Here is a 16,878-nt window from a genome sequence, read left to right as displayed (position 1 = left end):
ATATACCCACCCATCACACACTAGCACACCCAGTGTACACTAACAATAACGCACCCACCGACAAATTTAATGAAAACTCATACAATCACTCAGACACCCATGCAGATACTCACACACCCAGTCACACATCCATACAGCCACTCATACACCAATGCATTCACTGATACATCCACTCAGTGACTCAGAGAACCACTCACACTCCCAATCACAGACCCACACAAGCCCTCAAACACCCAGTCAGTGACCCAGGAACTCATTCACACACCCATGTATATACTCATACAGCCATATAAACACCCAGTCACACATCTATAGAGCCACTCACATACACAGTCACACATCCATAGACCCACTCATTCACCCACTCACACACCCCTACAGTCACAGATACACCCACTCACAGATCCACTCACACACCCGTACAACCACTCACACAGCCACTCAGAGACTCAGTGAACCACTTACATGCCGATGTAATCATTAGCACACCTACTCGCACACCCTACAGTCACTTAAACACCCACTCACAGATTCAGAAAAGCACTCAAACACCCACACAGGCAAAAGGCAGCTACTCACACACCCATATAGTCACTCTCATACCCAGTTACACACCTGCACAGCCACTAACACAGTCACTAACACACCCATATAGCCCCTCATACACTCACACAGTTACTTACAAAGCTAATCACACACCCACACATAGGCAGTGATAAAGTTATATAAATTGTAATAGGATATGGTTTTATTAAATATGGTGTTGTTCTGTATTGAAAATGTGTTTTTGGTTGGGTACGCTTTCGCAGATCTGTCAGGGTGCCACCTGTAACATAAGCGGCAGACCCTTTTTTTGGCCGAGGAGGACAGGATCTGAGTGAGAAATTGGAAAAAAGGATTTGAAACCAAAAGGAACCAGTGTTTAGGAAAAGGGTTGGCTCTCAAAAGAGCCTTTGTGGCTGATTACAATGTCGGGTGGAGTTTCCTCTGCCTGTCATCATCTCAGTCATGAAACCCACCGACATCTGGCTGGAGTGCATGCGCCCATTGTAAAATAGGAGGGGCAGTTGATCCCTGTACCCCATGGCAGGCACTAGCCATGGGATGCAGAGATTAACAGGGGCACCATAGGTATCCTCTCTGCCTCCAACCGGAGGGTGTGCACCAAAGTGGGCCCTGCTGGGGACATCCAATTTCGAGTTCTGACAGCCTTACTGTGTCGGAAAGGCCGGAATGGGAAGGCTGCCAAAAACCAACATTGTAATCCCTAAGGTGGAAAGAACCACCCTTGAGATTACTGGCCACACTCCAACTGGCAGACATGCTCTCTGAGAAGCCAGTTGGAATGACCATTAAGATTAATTTCTGACCTCCTCCATCCTGATTTTAGTGGAGCAAACAGAGTGGCGAATATTTCTATGTTGTCAATTAATTAATTTTGTATGTAAATTGAAAGAAAAATAAGTTATTTGTGATAACTTGTAAAGGAGGGGTCAGCTGAGGGTGCTGCACTGACATCACAGAGTGCCGCGCTGGGATTGGTTGGAACATGGCCAAGCCAGGTCTTCCCTGGGCCAGAAACAAGCATCCTTGGACCAGTTTCAGGGTAACACCCTTCATCAGGCAGGCTAGCTTTTATTCAGCGGCAAAGTGTGCAAGGCACCCATATCTGGGCATACCCTGCAAACCTCGGGTAAACAAAGCAAACACAAGGAGATGATGGACGGAGTGTAAAAGAGGTACAGAAAGAGGTAAGAGGGTTGCAGAAACATGCAAGAGAAGTGGAGAAAGATGCAAGAGGGGTGAAGAAACATGCAAGAGAGAGTGCAGAAAGAGGCAAGTGAGGTACAGAAAAAAACAAAAGAAGTACAGAAAGAGGCAAGAGAAGCGCAGAAAGAGGCAAGAGGGGTACAGAAAGAGGCAAGAGAGATACAGAAAGAGGTAAGAGGGGTACAGAAAGAGGCTAGAGGGGTGCAGAAAGAAGCAACAGAGGTGCAGAAAGATGCAAGAGAAGTGCAGAATGAAGCAACAGGAGGGCAGAAAGAGGCAAGAGAAGTACAGAAAGAAACAAGAGAGATGCAAAAGGAGGCAAGAGAACTGCAGGAAAGGGGCAAGAGAGTTGTAGAAACAGGCAAAAGAGGTGCAGAAATACGGAACAGTGGTGCAGACAGAGGCAAGAGAGATGCAGAAAGAGGAAGAGAGGTGCAGAAAGAGGGAAGAGAGGTGCAGAACCAAGGAATAGGGATGGAGTAAGAAACAAGAGAGTTATAGAAAGAAGCAAGATAAATGCAGAAAGAATCAACAGAGGTGCAGAAAGAGGCAAGAGTGGTGCAGAAAGAGGCAAGGGAAGTGCTGAAAGAAGAAACACAGGTGCAGAAAGAGGTAAGAGAAGTGCAAAAAGAAGGAAGAGAAATGCCGAAAGGCAAGAGAAGTGGAAAACAAAGCACAATGAATGCAGAAAGAGGTAAGAGAAGTGCAGAAAGAAGCAAGAGATGTGCAGAAAGAAGCAAGAGAAGTGCAGAAAGAAGCAACAAATGTGCAGAAAGAAGCAAGAGAAGAGCAGAAAGAGGCAAGTGAAGTGCAGTAAGAGACAAGAGTGGTACAGAAAGAGGCAAGAGAGGTGCAGAAAGAGGGAATAGGGGTGCAGACAGAGGAACGAGAGGTACAGAACAAGGCAAGAGAGGTGCAGAAACAGGCATGAGAGGTGCAGAAAGAAGCAACAGAGGTGCAGAAGAGCCAAGAAAGGTACAGAAAGAAGTAACAGAGGTACAGACGTAAGCCAGAGAAGTGTAGAAAGAAGCAACAGATGTGTAAAAAGAGTAAAGAGGGGTGCAGAAAGAGGTCTGCGAAGTACAGAAAGAGGCAAGAGAGGTACAGAAAGAGGCAAGAGAGGTGCAGAAAGAAGCAAGAGAAGTGCAGAAACAAGCAACAGAGGTGCAGAAAGAGGCACGAGAAGTCCAGAAAGAAGGAACAGAAATACAGAGAGAGGCAAAAGAAGTGCAGAACGAAGCAAAAGAAATGCAGAAAGAGGTCATAGAAGTGCAGAAAGAAGCTACAACAGTTCAGACAGAGGCAAATGAAAAGCAGAATAAGGCAAGAGAGGTGCAAAAAGTGACAAACGAGGTGCACATTGAGACAAGAGAGGTGCAGAAAGAGGGAAGACAAGTGAAGTGCAGAAACAAGCAACATGCACAGAAAGAGGCAAGAGGGGTATAGAAAGAGGCAAGAGAAGTACTGAAAGAAGCAAATGACTTGCAGAAAGAGGCAAGAGAAGTACAGAAAGAAAGAACAGAAATGCAGAAAGAGGCAAGAGAGGTGCAGAACGAAGCAAAAGAATTGCAGAAAGAGGTAAGAGAAGTGCAGGAAGATGCAACATAGGTACAGAAAAAGGTAACAGAAGTGCTGAAAGAAACAAGAGAAGTGAGCAAAGAGATAAAAGAGGTACACAAAGAGACAAGAGAAGTGCAGAAAGAGGGAAGATGAGTATAGAAGGAGACAACAGGAGTGCAGAAAGATGCAAGAGAAGTGCAGAAAGAAGCAACAAAGGTGCACAAAGAAGCAAGAGAAGAGCAGAAAGAGGCAAGAGTGGTGCAGAAAGAGACAAGAGTGGTACAGAAAGAGGCAAGAGAGGTGCAGAAATAGGGAAGTGGGGTGCAGACAGAGGAAAGAGAGGTACAGAACAAGGCAAGAGAGGTGCAGAAACAGGCAAGAGAGGTGCAGAAAGAAGCAACAGAGCTGCAGAAGAGCCAAGAAAGGTTCAGAAGAAGTAACAGAGGTGCAGAAGTAAGCCAGAGAAGTGTAGAAAGAAGCAACAGATGTGTAAAAAGAGGAAAGAGGGGTGCAGAAAGAGGCCTGAGAAGTACAGAAAGAGGCAAGAGAGGTACAGAAAGAGGCAAGAGAGGTACAGAAAGAAGCAAGAGAAGTGCAGAAACAAGCAACAGAGGTGCAGAAAGAGGCACGAGAAGTCCAGAAAGAAGGAACAGATATACAGAGAGTGGCAAGAGAAGTGCAGAATGAAGCAAAAGAAATGCAGAAAGAGGTCATAGAAGAGCAGAAAGAAGCTACAGCAGTTCAGACAGAGGCAAATGAAAAGCAGAATAAGGCAAGAGAGGTGCAAAAATTGACAAACGAGGTGCAAATCGAGACAAGAGAGGTGCAGAAAGAGGGAAGACAAGTACAGGAAGAGACAACAGGGGTGCAGAAAGAAGCAAGAGAGGTGCAGAAACAAGCAAGAGAAGTACAAAACAAGCAGCAGAGGTGTAGGCAGAGGCAAGAGGGGTGCAGAAAGTGGCAAGAGAATTGAAGAAAAAAGCAGCAGAGGTACAGAATGAGGCAAGAGAAATGCAGAAAAAGGCATGAGAATTGTAGAAACAGGCAATAGAGGTACATAAAAAAGGAACAGGGGTGCAGATAGAGGCAAGAGAAATGCAAAATGAGTGAAGAGGGGTGCATAGAGAGGCAAGAGGGATTCAGAAAGAAGCATGAGAGGTACTGAAAGAAGCAAGAGAAGTACAGAAATAAGCAACAGTGATGAAGAAAAAGGCAAGAGTGGTACAGGAAAAGGCAAAAGAAGTGCTGAAAGAAGAAACAGAAATACAGAAAGAGGCAAGAGAAGTGCAGAATGAAGCAAACAATGCAGAAAGAGGTAAGAGAAGTACAGAAATGAGCAACTTAGGTGCAGAATTAGGCAACAGAAGTGCAGAAAGAAGCAAGGGAGGTGCACAACGTAAAGAGATGCACAAAACGATAAGAGAGGTGCTGAAAGAGGGAAGATGAGTGCAGGAGGAGACAGCAGGGGTGAGGAAAGAAGCAAGCGAGGTGCAGAAACAAGCAAGAGAAGTGCAGAAACAAGCAACATGCACAGAAAGAGGCAAGAGGGGTACAGAAAGAGGCAAGAGAAGTACTGAAAGAAGCAAATGAGGTGCAGAAAGAGGCAAGAGAAGTACAGAAAGAAAGAACAGAAATGCAGAAAGAGGCAAGAGAGGTACAGAACGAAGCAAAAGAATTGCAGAAAGAGGTAGGAGATGTGCAGAAAGATGCAACATAGGTACAGAAAGAGGCATCAGAAGTGCAGAAAGAATCAAGACGGGTGAACAAACAGGTAAAAGAGGTGCACAAAGAGACAAGAGAGGTGCAGAAAGAGAGAAGACGAGTGTAGAAAGAGACAACAGGGTTGCAGAAAAAAGCAAAAGAGGTGCAGAAAGAAGCAAGAGAAGTGCAGAAAGAAGCAACCAAGGTGCAGCAACAGGCAAGGGAAGTGCAGAAATAGGAAAGAGTGGTGCAGAAATAGGCAAGAGAGGTGCAAAAAAGGGAAAAAGGGTGCAGACAGAAGAAAGAGAGGTATAGAAAGAGGAAAGATTGGTGCAGAAAGAAGCAAGAGAAGTGCATAAACAAGCAACAGAGGTGCAGAAAGAGGCACAAGAAGTGCAGAAAGAAGGAACAGAAATGCAGAAAGAGGTAAGAGAAGTGCAGAAAGAAGCAACAGAGTTGCAGAAAGAGGCAAGAGAGGTGCACAAAGAGACAAAATAGGGGAATAAAGAGACAAGAGAAGTGCAGAAAGAGGGATGACGAGAGCAGAAAGAGACAACAGGGGTGCAGAAAGAATCCAGAAAGGTGCAGAAAGAAGCAGGAGACGTACAGAAACAAGCAACAGGCATGCAGAAAAAGGCAAGAGAAGTGCAGAAAGAAGGAACAAAAATGTTGACATCGGCAAGAGGGGTGCAGAAAGAATCAAGAGAATTTAAGAAGAAGCAAGAGAAGTGCAAAAAGAGACATGAGAGTTACAGAAATAGGCAAGAGAGGTACAGAAAAAGGGAACAGGGGTGTAGAAAGAGGCAAGAGAGGTACAAAAAGAGTGAAGAGTGGTGCAGAAAGAGGCAAGAGGGATACAGAAAGAAACAATAGAGGTACTGAAAGAAGCAAGAGAAGTGCAGAAAGACGCAACAGAGGTGCAGAAAGAGGCAAGAGGGGTACAGGAAAAGGCAAAATAAGTGCTGAAAGAAGGAACAGAAATACAGAAAGAGGCAAGAGAAGTGCAAAATGAAGCAAACAATGCAGAAAGAGGTAAGAGAAGTACAGAAATGAGCAACAGAGGTGCAGAAAGAGGCAACAGAAGTGCAGAAAGAATCAAGGGAGGTGCACAAAGTAACAAAAGAGATGCACAAAAAGACAAGAGAGGTGCAGAAAGAGGGAAGATGAGTGCAAGAGGAGACAGCAGGGGTGAGGAAAGGAGCAAGAGAAGTGCATAAACAAGCAACAGAGGTGCAGAAAGAGGCACAAGAAGTGCAAAAAAGAAGGAGCAGAAATGCAGAAAGAGGTAAGAGAAGTGCAGAAAGAAGCAACAGAGGTGCAGAAAGAGGCAAGAGAGGTGCACAAAGAGACAAAATAGGTGTATAAACAGACAATAGAAGTGCAGAAAGAGGGATGACGAGTGCAGAAAGAGACAACAGGGGTGCAGAAAGAAGCCAGAAAGGTGCAGAAAGAAGCAGGAGAAGTACAGAAACAAGCAACAGGCGTGCAGAAAAAGGCAAGAGAAGTGCAGAAAGAAGGAACAAAAATACTGACAGCGGCAATAGGGGTGCAGAAAGAATCAAGAGAATTGAAGAAGAAGCAAGAGAAGTGCAGAAAGAGACATGATAGTTACAGAAATAGGCAAGAGAGGTACAGATAAAGGGAACAGGGGTGCAGAAAGAGGCAAGAGAGGTGCAAAAAGAGTGAAGAGTGGTGCAGAATGAGGCAAGAGGTATGCAGAAATAAACAATAGAGGTACTGAAAGAAGCAAGAGAAGTGCAGAAAGACGCAACAGAGGTGCAGAAAGAGGCAAGAGGGGTACAGGAAAAGGCAAAATAAGTGCTGAAAGAAGGAACAGAAATACAGAAAGAGGCAAGAGAAGTGCAGAATGAAGCAAACAATGCAAAAAGAGGTAAGAGAAGTACAGAAATGAGCAACAGAGGTGCAGAAAGAGGCAACAGAAGTGCAGAAAGAAGCAAGGGAGGTGCACAAAGTAACAAAAGAGATGCACAAAAAGACAAGAGAGGTGCAGAAAGAGGGAAGATGAGTGCAGGAGGAGACAGCAGGGGTGAGGAAAGGAGCAAGAGAAGTGCATAAACAAGCAACAGAGGTGCAGAAAGAGGCACAAGAAGTGCAAAAAGAAGGAGCAGAAATGCAGAAAGAGGTAAGAGAAGTGCAGAAAGAAGCAACAGAGGTGCAGAAAGAGGCAAGAGAGGTGCACAAAGAGACAAAATAGGTGTATAAAGAGACAATAGAAGTGCAGAAAGAGGGATGACGAGTGCAGAAAGAGACAACAGGGGTGCAGAAAGAAGCCAGAAAGGTGCAGAAAGAAGCAGGAGAAGTACAGAAACAAGCAACAGGTGTGCAGAAAAAGGCAAGAGAAGTGCAGAAAGAAGGAACAAAAATACTGACAGCGGCAATAGGGGTGCAGAAAGAATCAAGAGAATTGAAGAAGAAGCAAGAGAAGTGCAGAAAGAGACATGATAGTTACATAAATAGGCAAGAGAGGTACAGAAAAAGGGAACAGGGGTGCAGAAAGAGGCAAGAGAGGTGCAAAAAGAGTGAAGAGTGGTGCAGAATGAGGCAAGAGATATGCAGAAAGAAAAAATAGAGGTATTGAAAGAAGCAAGAGAAGTGTAGAAAGACGCAACAGAGGTGCAGAAAGAGGAAAGATGGCTGCAGGAAGACGCAAACGAAGTGCTGAAAGAACTAACAGAAATGCAGAAAGAGGTAAGAGAAGTGCAGGAAGAAGCAAAGGAGGTGCAGAAATAGGCAACAGAAGTGCAGAAAGAAGCAAGAGAGGTGTATAAAGAGACAACATAGGTGCACGAAGAGACAAAATAGGTGTACGAAGAGACAATAGAAGTGCAGAAAGAGGGATGACGAGTGCAGAAAGAGACAACCGGGGTGCAGAAAGAGGCAACAGAAGTGCACAAAGAAGCAAGGGAGGTGCACAAAGTAACAAAAGAGATGCACAAAAAGACAAGAGAGGTGCAGAAAGAGGGAAGATGAGTGCAGGAGGAGACAGCAGGGGTGAGGAAAGGAGCAAGAGAAGTGCATAAACAAGCAACAGAGGTGCGGAAAGAGGCACAAGAAGTGCAAAAAAGAAGGAGCAGAAATGCAGAAAGAGGTAAGAGAAGTGCAGAAAGAAGCAACAGAGGTGCAGAAAGAGGCAAGAGAGGTGCACAAAGAGACAAAATAGGTGTATAAACAGACAATAGAAGTGCAGAAAGAGGGATGACGAGTGCAGAAAGAGACAACAGGGGTGCAGAAAGAAGCCAGAAAGGTGCAGAAAGAAGCAGGAGTAGTACAGAAACAAGCAACAGGCATGCAGAAAAAGGCAAGAGAAGTGCAGAAAGAAGGAACAAAAATACTGACAGCGGCAATAGGGGTGCAGAAAGAATCAAGAGAATTGAAGAAGAAGCAAGAGAAGTGCAGAAAGAGACATGATAGTTACAGAAATAGGCAAGAGAGGTACAGAAAAGGGGAACAGGGGTGCAGAAAGAGGCAAGAGAGGTGCAAAAAGAGTGAAGAGTGGTGCAGAATGAGGCAAGAGGTATGCAGAAATAAACAATAGAGGTACTGAAAGAAGCAAGAGAAGTGCAGAAAGACGCAACAGAGGTGCAGAAAGAGGCAAGAGGGGTACATGAAAAGGCAAAATAAGTGCTGAAAGAAGGAACAGAAATACAGAAAGAGGCAAGAGAAGTGCAGAATGAAGCAAACAATGCAGAAAGAGGTAAGAGAAGTACAGAAATGAGCAACAGAGGTGCAGAAAGAGGCAACAGAAGTGCAGAAAGAAGCAAGGGAGGTGCACAAAGTAACAAAAGAGATGCACAAAAAGACAAGAGAGGTGCAGAAAGAGGGAAGGTGAGTGCAGGAGGAGACAGCAGGGTATGAGGAAAGGAGCAAGAGAAGTGCATAAACAAGCAACAGAGGTGCAGAAAGAGGCACAAGAAGTGCAAAAAAGAAGGAGCAGAAATGCAGAAAGAGGTAAGAGAAGTGCAGAAAGAAGCAACAGAGGTGCAGAAAGAGGCAAGAGAGGTGCACAAAGAGACAAAATAGGTGTATAAAGAGACAATAGAAGTGCAGAAAGAGGGATGACGAGTGCAGAAAGAGACAACAGGGGTGCAGAAAGAAGCCAGAAAGGTGCAGAAAGAAGCAGGAGAAGTACAGAAACAAGCAACAGGCATGCAGAAAAAGGCAAGAGAAGTGCAGAAAGAAGGAACAAAAATACTGACAGCGGCAATAGGGGTACAGAAAGAATCAAGAGAATTGAAGAAGAAGCAAGAGAAGTGCAGAAAGAGACATGATAGTTACAGAAATAGGCAAGAGAGGTACAGAAAAAGGGAACAGGGGTGCAGAAAGAGGCAAGAGAGGTGCAAAAAGAGTGAAGAGTGGTGCAGAATGAGGCAAGAGGGTATGCAGAACGAAAAAATAGAGGTATTGAAAGAAGCAAGAGAAGTGCAGAAAGACGCAACAGAGGTGCAGAAAGTCGAAAGATGGCTGCAGGAAGACGCAAACGAAGTGCTGAAAGAACTAACAGAAATGCAGAAAGAGGTAAGAGAAGTGCAGGAAGAAGCAAAGGAGGTGCAGAAATAGGCAACAGAAGTGCAGAAAGAAGCAAGAGAGGTGTATAAAGAGACAACATAGGTGCACGAAGAGACAAAATAGGTGTATGAAGAGACAATAGAAGTGCAGAAAGAGGGATGACGAGTGCAGAAAGAGACAACAGGGGTGCAGAAAGAGGCAACAGAAGTGCACAAAGAAGCAAGGGAGGTGCACAAAGTAACAAAAGAGATGCACAAAAAGACAAGAGAGGTGCAAAAAGAGGGAAGATGAGTGCAGGAGGAGACAGCAGGGGTGAGGAAAGGAGCAAGAGACGTGCATAAACAAGCAACAGAGGTGCGGAAAGAGGCACAAGAAGTGCAAAAAAGACGGAGCAGAAATGCAGAAAGAGGTAAGAGAAGTGCAGAAAGAAGCAACAGAGGTGCAGAAAGAGGCAAGAGAGGTGCACAAAGAGACAAAATAGGTGTTTAAAGAGACAATAGAAGTGCAGAAAGAGGGATGACGAGTGCAGAAAGAGACAACAGGGGTGCAGAAAGAAGCCAGAAAGGTGCAGAAAGAAGCAGGAGAAGTACAGAAACAAGCAACAGGCATGCAGAAAAAGGCAAGAGAAGTGCAGAAAGAAGGAACAAAAATACTGACAGCGGCAATAGGGGTGCAGAAAGAATCAAGAGAATTGAAGAAGAAGCAAGAGAAGTGCAGAAAGAGACATGATAGTTACAGAAATAGGCAAGAGAGATACAGAAAAGGGGAACAGGGGTGCAGAAAGAGGCAAGAGAGGTGCAAAAAGAGTGAAGAGTGGTGCAGAATGAGGCAAGAGGTATGCAGAAAGAAACAATAGAGGTACTGAAAGAAGCAAGAGAAGTGCAGAAAGACGCAACAGAGGTGCAGAAAGAGGCAAGAGGGGTACATGAAAAGGCAAAATAAGTGCTGAAAGAAGGAACAGAAATACAGAAAGAGGCAAGAGAAGTGCAGAATGAAGCAAACAATGCAGAAAGAGGTAAGAGAAGTACAGAAATGAGCAACAGAGGTGCAGAAAGAGGCAACAGAAGTGCAGAAAGAAGCAAGGGAGGTGCACAAAGTAACAAAAGAGATGCACAAAAAGACAAGAGAGGTGCAGAAAGAGGGAAGATGAGTGCAGGAGGAGACAGCAGGGTATGAGGAAAGGAGCAAGAGAAGTGCATAAACAAGCAACAGAGGTGGAGAAAGAGGCACAAGAAGTGCAAAAAAGAAGGAGCAGAAATGCAGAAAGAGGTAAGAGAAGTGCAGAAAGAAGCAACAGAGGTGCAGAAAGAGGCAAGAGAGGTGCACAAAGAGACAAAATAGGTGTATAAAGAGACAATAGAAGTGCAGAAAGAGGGATGACGAGTGCAGAAAGAGACAACAGGGGTGCAGAAAGAAGCCAGAAAGGTGCAGAAAGAAGCAGGAGAAGTACAGAACCAAGCAACAGGCATGCAGAAAAAGGCAAGAGAAGTGCAGAAAGAAGGAACAAAAATACTGACAGCGGCAATAGGGGTACAGAAAGAATCAAGATAATTGAAGAAGAAGCAAGAGAAGTGCAGAAAGAGACATGATAGTTACAGAAATAGGCAAGAGAGGTACAGAAAAAGGGAACAGGGGTGCAGAAAGAGGCAAGAGAGGTGCAAAAAGAGTGAAGAGTGGTGCAGAATGAGGCAAGAGGTATGCAGAAAGAAACAATAGAGGTATTGAAAGAAGCAAGAGAAGTGCAGAAAGACGCAACAGAGGTGCAGAAAGAGGAAAGATGGCTGCAGGAAGACGCAAACGAAGTGCTGAAAGAACTAACAGAAATTCAGAAAGAGGTAAGAGAAGTGCGGGAAGAAGCAAAGGAGGTGCAGAAATAGGCAACAGAAGTGCAGAAAGAAGCAAGAGAGGTGTACAAAGAGACAACATAGGTGCACGAAGAGGCAAGAGAGGTACAGAAAGAGGGAAGAGGAATACAGAAAGAGACAACAGGGGTGCAGAAAGAAGCAAGCGAGGTACAGAAACAAGCAAGAGAAGTGCAGAAACAATCAACAAAGGTATAGAAATGCAGAAAGAGGCAAGCATAGTACAGAAAGAGGCAAGAGAGGTGCAGAAAGAAGGAAGAGGGGTGCAGAGAGAAGGAGAAATCGAATCTTGATCAATAGGACACTGCCAATTATAGACCCATCTCTAGGCCACCATTCCCTGCTTATGTCATCGAAAGATTCCTAAATGAGAAATAGTCGTCCTTTTTTACTTAAGGAGACACTCTGGACCACTCACAGTATGACTTCCGGGCCCACCATAGTACTGAACTGGTGCTCATTACAGTCACAGAGGAACTCAGGCAAACCCTTGACAGAAAGGGTAGTGCTGCCCTTATCCTTTTAGATCTCTTGGCGGAATTCGACATGGTCAATCATGACATGTTGAATGAACGCCTTGCCTCGTTAAGGATCAGAGATAAAGCACTTCTCCTACTTAGATCTTTCCTGTCCAACAGGATGCAATCAGTAGAAAATGATGTATTCATCTACCCAGATTTCTCACTTCCTTGTAGAGTCCCTCAGGGCTTATCACTGAGCCCCACTCTTTTTAAACTGTACGTCACCCCTTTGGCCAAACTGATAAGAAGCTTCGGTTTCTTGCTGGTTTCCTACACTGACGACACACAGATTATTGTGTCTATCAATAGCCCGGCTACGGATACGGCTTCCCGATTTCAAGAACTGGATGCAGGCTAACTGTTTGAAACTAAATACGTCAAAAACAGAAGTCATGCTGTTTGGCATCATGCCAAGTATCTGGTCAACCAGCTGGTGGCCAGGTGACATGGGTTCTTCTCCACTACCAGCCAGCAAGGTAAAATACCTTGGTGTTCTCTTAGACTCCAAGTTCGCCTTTGAATTTCAGATTAATCAGACTACAGCTGCTTGTTTTTTTATTCTTAAAATTCTAAAAAAGGTATTCCCGTTTATCCCATTTGAAATAAGGAAAACAGTGGTCATGGCCTTAGTTGTCTCTAGGCCGGACTACTACAACGCACTTCATACTAGCGCGAGCAAGCGCAGCATACATAAACTTCAGGTGACGCTGAATGCCGCTGCCAGAGTCTTGTTTGGGCTTACCCGCTTTGACTTGGCCTCTAAAGCTCTTGCTGAGCTCCATTGGCCTCCTATCACCTAAGGCATTCAGTTCAAAGCTCTTTGTATTGCGTTCAGGCTACACATGGCAAAGGTCAGAGGCAATTATCGCAATTCTTTAAGCCCTACATCCCAGCCAGATTACTGAGATTCTCAGGCAGTGGAAACCTGATTGTCCCCAAGATGTGAAAAGTAAAGTGGGGAGGCAAAAGCTTTGCATATACCACCACCAAACTCTGGAACTCGCTGCCTACCTCTTTTAAAAATTAACCTAACCTGTAACATTTCAGAAAGCGCTTAATGACCTGGCTTTACTAACTTACTTTACCAATCGACCTCACTGCCTCGGTGTCTATCCAGCGCTTTAAAAATTCTTCATTTACTTTCAGAAAGAGTCAAGGGAGGTGCAGAAACAGGCAAGAGAGGTGTAGAAAGAAGCAACATAGGTGCAGAAAGAGGCAAGATAGGTGCAGAAAGCAGCAAGAGACCTGCAGAAGGAAGCAAGAGAAGTGCAGAAAGAAGCAACAGATGTGCAGAAAGAAGGGGGCAGAAAGAGGCAAGAGAAGTGCAGAAAGAAGCAACAGAGATTCAGAAAGGCAAAAGATGTACAGAAAGAGGAAAGAGTTACAGAAACAGGCAAGAGAGGTGCAGAAAGAAGTAACAGAGGTGCAAAAAAGGGGCAAGAGAAATGCAAAAAGAAGAAACACATGCAGAAAGAGACAAGAGAAGTGCAGAAAGAAGCAACAGAAATGCAGAAAGAGGCAAGAGGCAAGAGAGGTACAGAAAGAGACAAGAGAGGTACAGAGAGAGACAAGAGATGTGCAGAAAGAGGGAAGACGAGTGCAGAAAGAGGCAACGTGGGTGTAGAAAGAAGAAAGAGAAGTGCAGAAAGAGGCAAGAGAGGTGCTGAAGCAGGCAAGAAAGGTGCAGAAAGAGGTAAGAGGGTTGCAGAAAGAGCCAAGAGAAGTACAGAAAAAAGCAACAGAGGTGCAGAAACAGGCAAGAGAAGTGTAGAAAGATGCAAGAGAGGTGCAGAAACAGGCAAGAGATGTGCATGAAGAGGGAAAATGGGTGAAGAAAGAGGCAAGAGGGGTAAAGAAAGAGACAAAAGAGGTACAGAAAGAGGGAAGAGGGGTGCAGAAAAAAGCAACTGAAATGCAGAAAGAGGCAAGAAAAGTGCAGAAAGGAGAAACAGCCATTCAGAAAGAGGCAACAGAAGTGCAGAAAGACGATAGTGAGGTACAGAAAAATACAGGAGAGGTACAGAAAGCGGGAAGACGAGTGCAGAAAGAAGCAAGAGAGGTGCAGAAAGAAGCAACCGAAGTGCAGAAACAAGCAACAGCGATGCAGAAATAGGTAAGAGAAGTGCTGAAAGAAGCAACAGAGGTGCAGAAAGAGGCAACTGAAGTGCGGAAAGAGGCAATAGAGGTGCAGAAAGAGGGAAGAGGGGTGCAGAAAGAGGCAAGAGGAGTGCAGAAAGAGGCAAGACGGGTGCAGAAAGAAGCAAGAAAGGTAGAGAAAGAAGGAAGAGAAGTGCAGAATGAAGGAACAGAGGTGCAGAAAGAGGCAAGAGAGAGGTGCAGAAAGAGGGAAAAGGGGTACAGAAAGAGGCAAGAGGGGTATAGAAAGAGGCAAGAGCGGTACAGAAAGAAGCAACAGAGGTGTAGATAAGGCATGAGAGATGCAGACACAGGCAAGAGAAGTGCAAAAAGAAACAAAAGAGGTACAGAAGGAGGCAAGTGAGGTGCAGAAAGAAGTAAGTGTGGTGAAGAAAGAGGGAACACAAGTGTTGAAAGAGGCAAGAGAAGTGCAGAAAGAGGAAGAAAGGTGTTAAAAAAGGATGAATTTTACAGAAAGAGGAAGAAAGGCACAGAAAGAAGCAAGAGAAGTGCAGAAAGAAGCAAGAGAGGTGCATTAAGAAGAGAGTGAGGTGCAGAAAGAGGCAAGTGAGGTGCAGAGAGAAGCAAGAGAGGTACTAAAAAATCAAGAGAGGTGCAGAAAGAAACAAGAAAGGTGCACAATGAAGCAAGAAAAGTGCAGAAAGAAGCAATAGAGGTGCAGAAAGAAGCAAGAGATGTACGTAAAGAAGCAAGAGAGGTTACAAGACTCACAGTTGTCACAGAGTGGACTAATATTTTGTTTTAATTTCTCACCCTCAATGACAACTTATAGCTTTCAGGGGGTCTCTCTTCCGTCAGTCTTCTTAGACAAGGTAGGATTTCTGTGTTAGTGATAAACATTTCCCATGTAATTAAAACATAGGGCCTGAGCTTCCTCAGCTCGCAGCCTTGCTCCTTGAAGTTTCACGCCTGCTCCGGAAAGGAAGCGCGTGCCAGGGACAATAGCCAGAATTGATTAATCTGGTCTTTGTGAATGGGTCGCCTCCCTCTGCACACACAAAAAAGCAGCAATGGGTGTCAAATCACACTGGATCTTCCAGTCACCACCACCTTCCTTGCAGACTACGCCAAAAATTAGATTTATTGCGACCCTTTAAGGTCACTTTACATCTAGGCCTGTTAAGACTCTTCTATAAACTATATTGCAAGAAGTCAGCGAGTTAACTTCATGTCTGACAGAAAAATGAGAGGGTCTCGTCAGGGGTACTTAGTGCTATGTAATTGTCTATATCATTCCAATCCATGCATGTCAAAATATATCCATTGACACCGACCATGAGTTGGTGTGTTTCAATGTGGGATAGCTCTCTCCCAATTGGTGTGACATTACCTGGAAGTACTGATGTCCCTTGCTAGCTCCGTCCCCTGCAGACACATCCAAGTTAATATTCTTTTTTTTGGATGGAGAACCCTAAATTAAGGTTAGTAACATAATGTTCCTGTTTTTATCATTATTTTACAAATCACTCCATGCTGTTTTTTTTCTCATCAGTTGGACGGATCATCTTAACTGAACCGTAACTACAAATTGCACAATGCTGTTGGGTAATAAACCGCACCATTATTGACTCTGAGCCATCTTAAAACCATGGCTTAAACATTCTATTTTACTCGTCTTTGTCTCGACATGACCATACTGGCCCCCAGTGTGCGGGCGTAACTCAGTGTGTCCCCATTAAGCGGATTTGATTCCTAATATTATCCCAATGTCCATATTCCACTAGTGCTAAAAACTTCAGTAGACAAGTAAGGCCGGGCCAGCCTTGTACCAGGACAACACAGTGCAAACTGTGAGGCCACCCAAGAAGAGCTTACTTTGACAGGTATGCAAACTCGTGCGGTGCCCATTATTTCCAAGATAAGTCTGTATTTACAAAGACAACCTAGCGATACTTTTAAAGCACAGTTTAAGCCCATGCAAATACAACATTCAAAAATAAAACTGAGTGTGCGACTTCGTTCTTTAAAGAACTTGGCAAAGGAGGAAATCCTGTCTGAAATAATACAAGTAACCAGTGGCCTCAGCAATCACTGCCCCTTACAATGAGATGGCAGCAGCAAAAGCTAAATACACAAAATACTGAGCCAGTGAAGGAAAGCACAGGGAGGTGCAGGGCTAGTAAGTCACTCAGCATGGCACGTCCAAAAAATAGTAATAGCCAACTCAGAGAGAGCTGGCCTCTATAGAGGAAGGGGCGGCAATGCTTTTTGCTCTGCGGTGCCTCGTTCTCGGCATAGGCTGCATGAGCCGGGCTTTGTCCTGGATCTCTTTGCTCAGATCTGCCTCCAGAAATGAGTTTACATAGGCCTCAAAGACATGACACGCCGCCCACCACACCCCCAGTCCAGCGGCCAACGAGATCACAGGCTATACCCCAGCGTGGCAGGTGTCTCCTCCAGCCAGTGACCACCTCACGCCAACCTGCTCACCTCTCGGGTATTTGTGGGCTCTGTCGGGGATAAAAATAAATAAATGAGTGAGAGGTGAGGGACAGGCTCCTGGTGAGGGTGACGAGTTTACATAGGCCTCAAAGACATGACACGCCGCCCACCACACCCTCAGTCCGGCGGCCGACGAGATCACAGGCTATACCCCAGCGTGGCAGGTGTCCCCTCCAGCCAGTGACCACCTCACGCCAACCTGCTCACCTCTCGGGTATTTGCGTGCTCTGTCGGGGATAAAAATAACTAAATGAGTGAGAGGTGAGGGACAGGCTCCTGGTGAGGGTGACGAGGCTCAGCTCCTCTGCCAATGTTGTGGAGTGGATCTCAGCCGGCGA

Source organism: Triturus cristatus, chromosome 4_1, assembly GCF_964204655.1.
Source record: "Triturus cristatus chromosome 4_1, aTriCri1.1, whole genome shotgun sequence".
Lineage (NCBI taxonomy): Eukaryota > Metazoa > Chordata > Amphibia > Caudata > Salamandridae > Triturus > Triturus cristatus.
Note: the sequence above shows the minus strand (reverse complement) of the source record.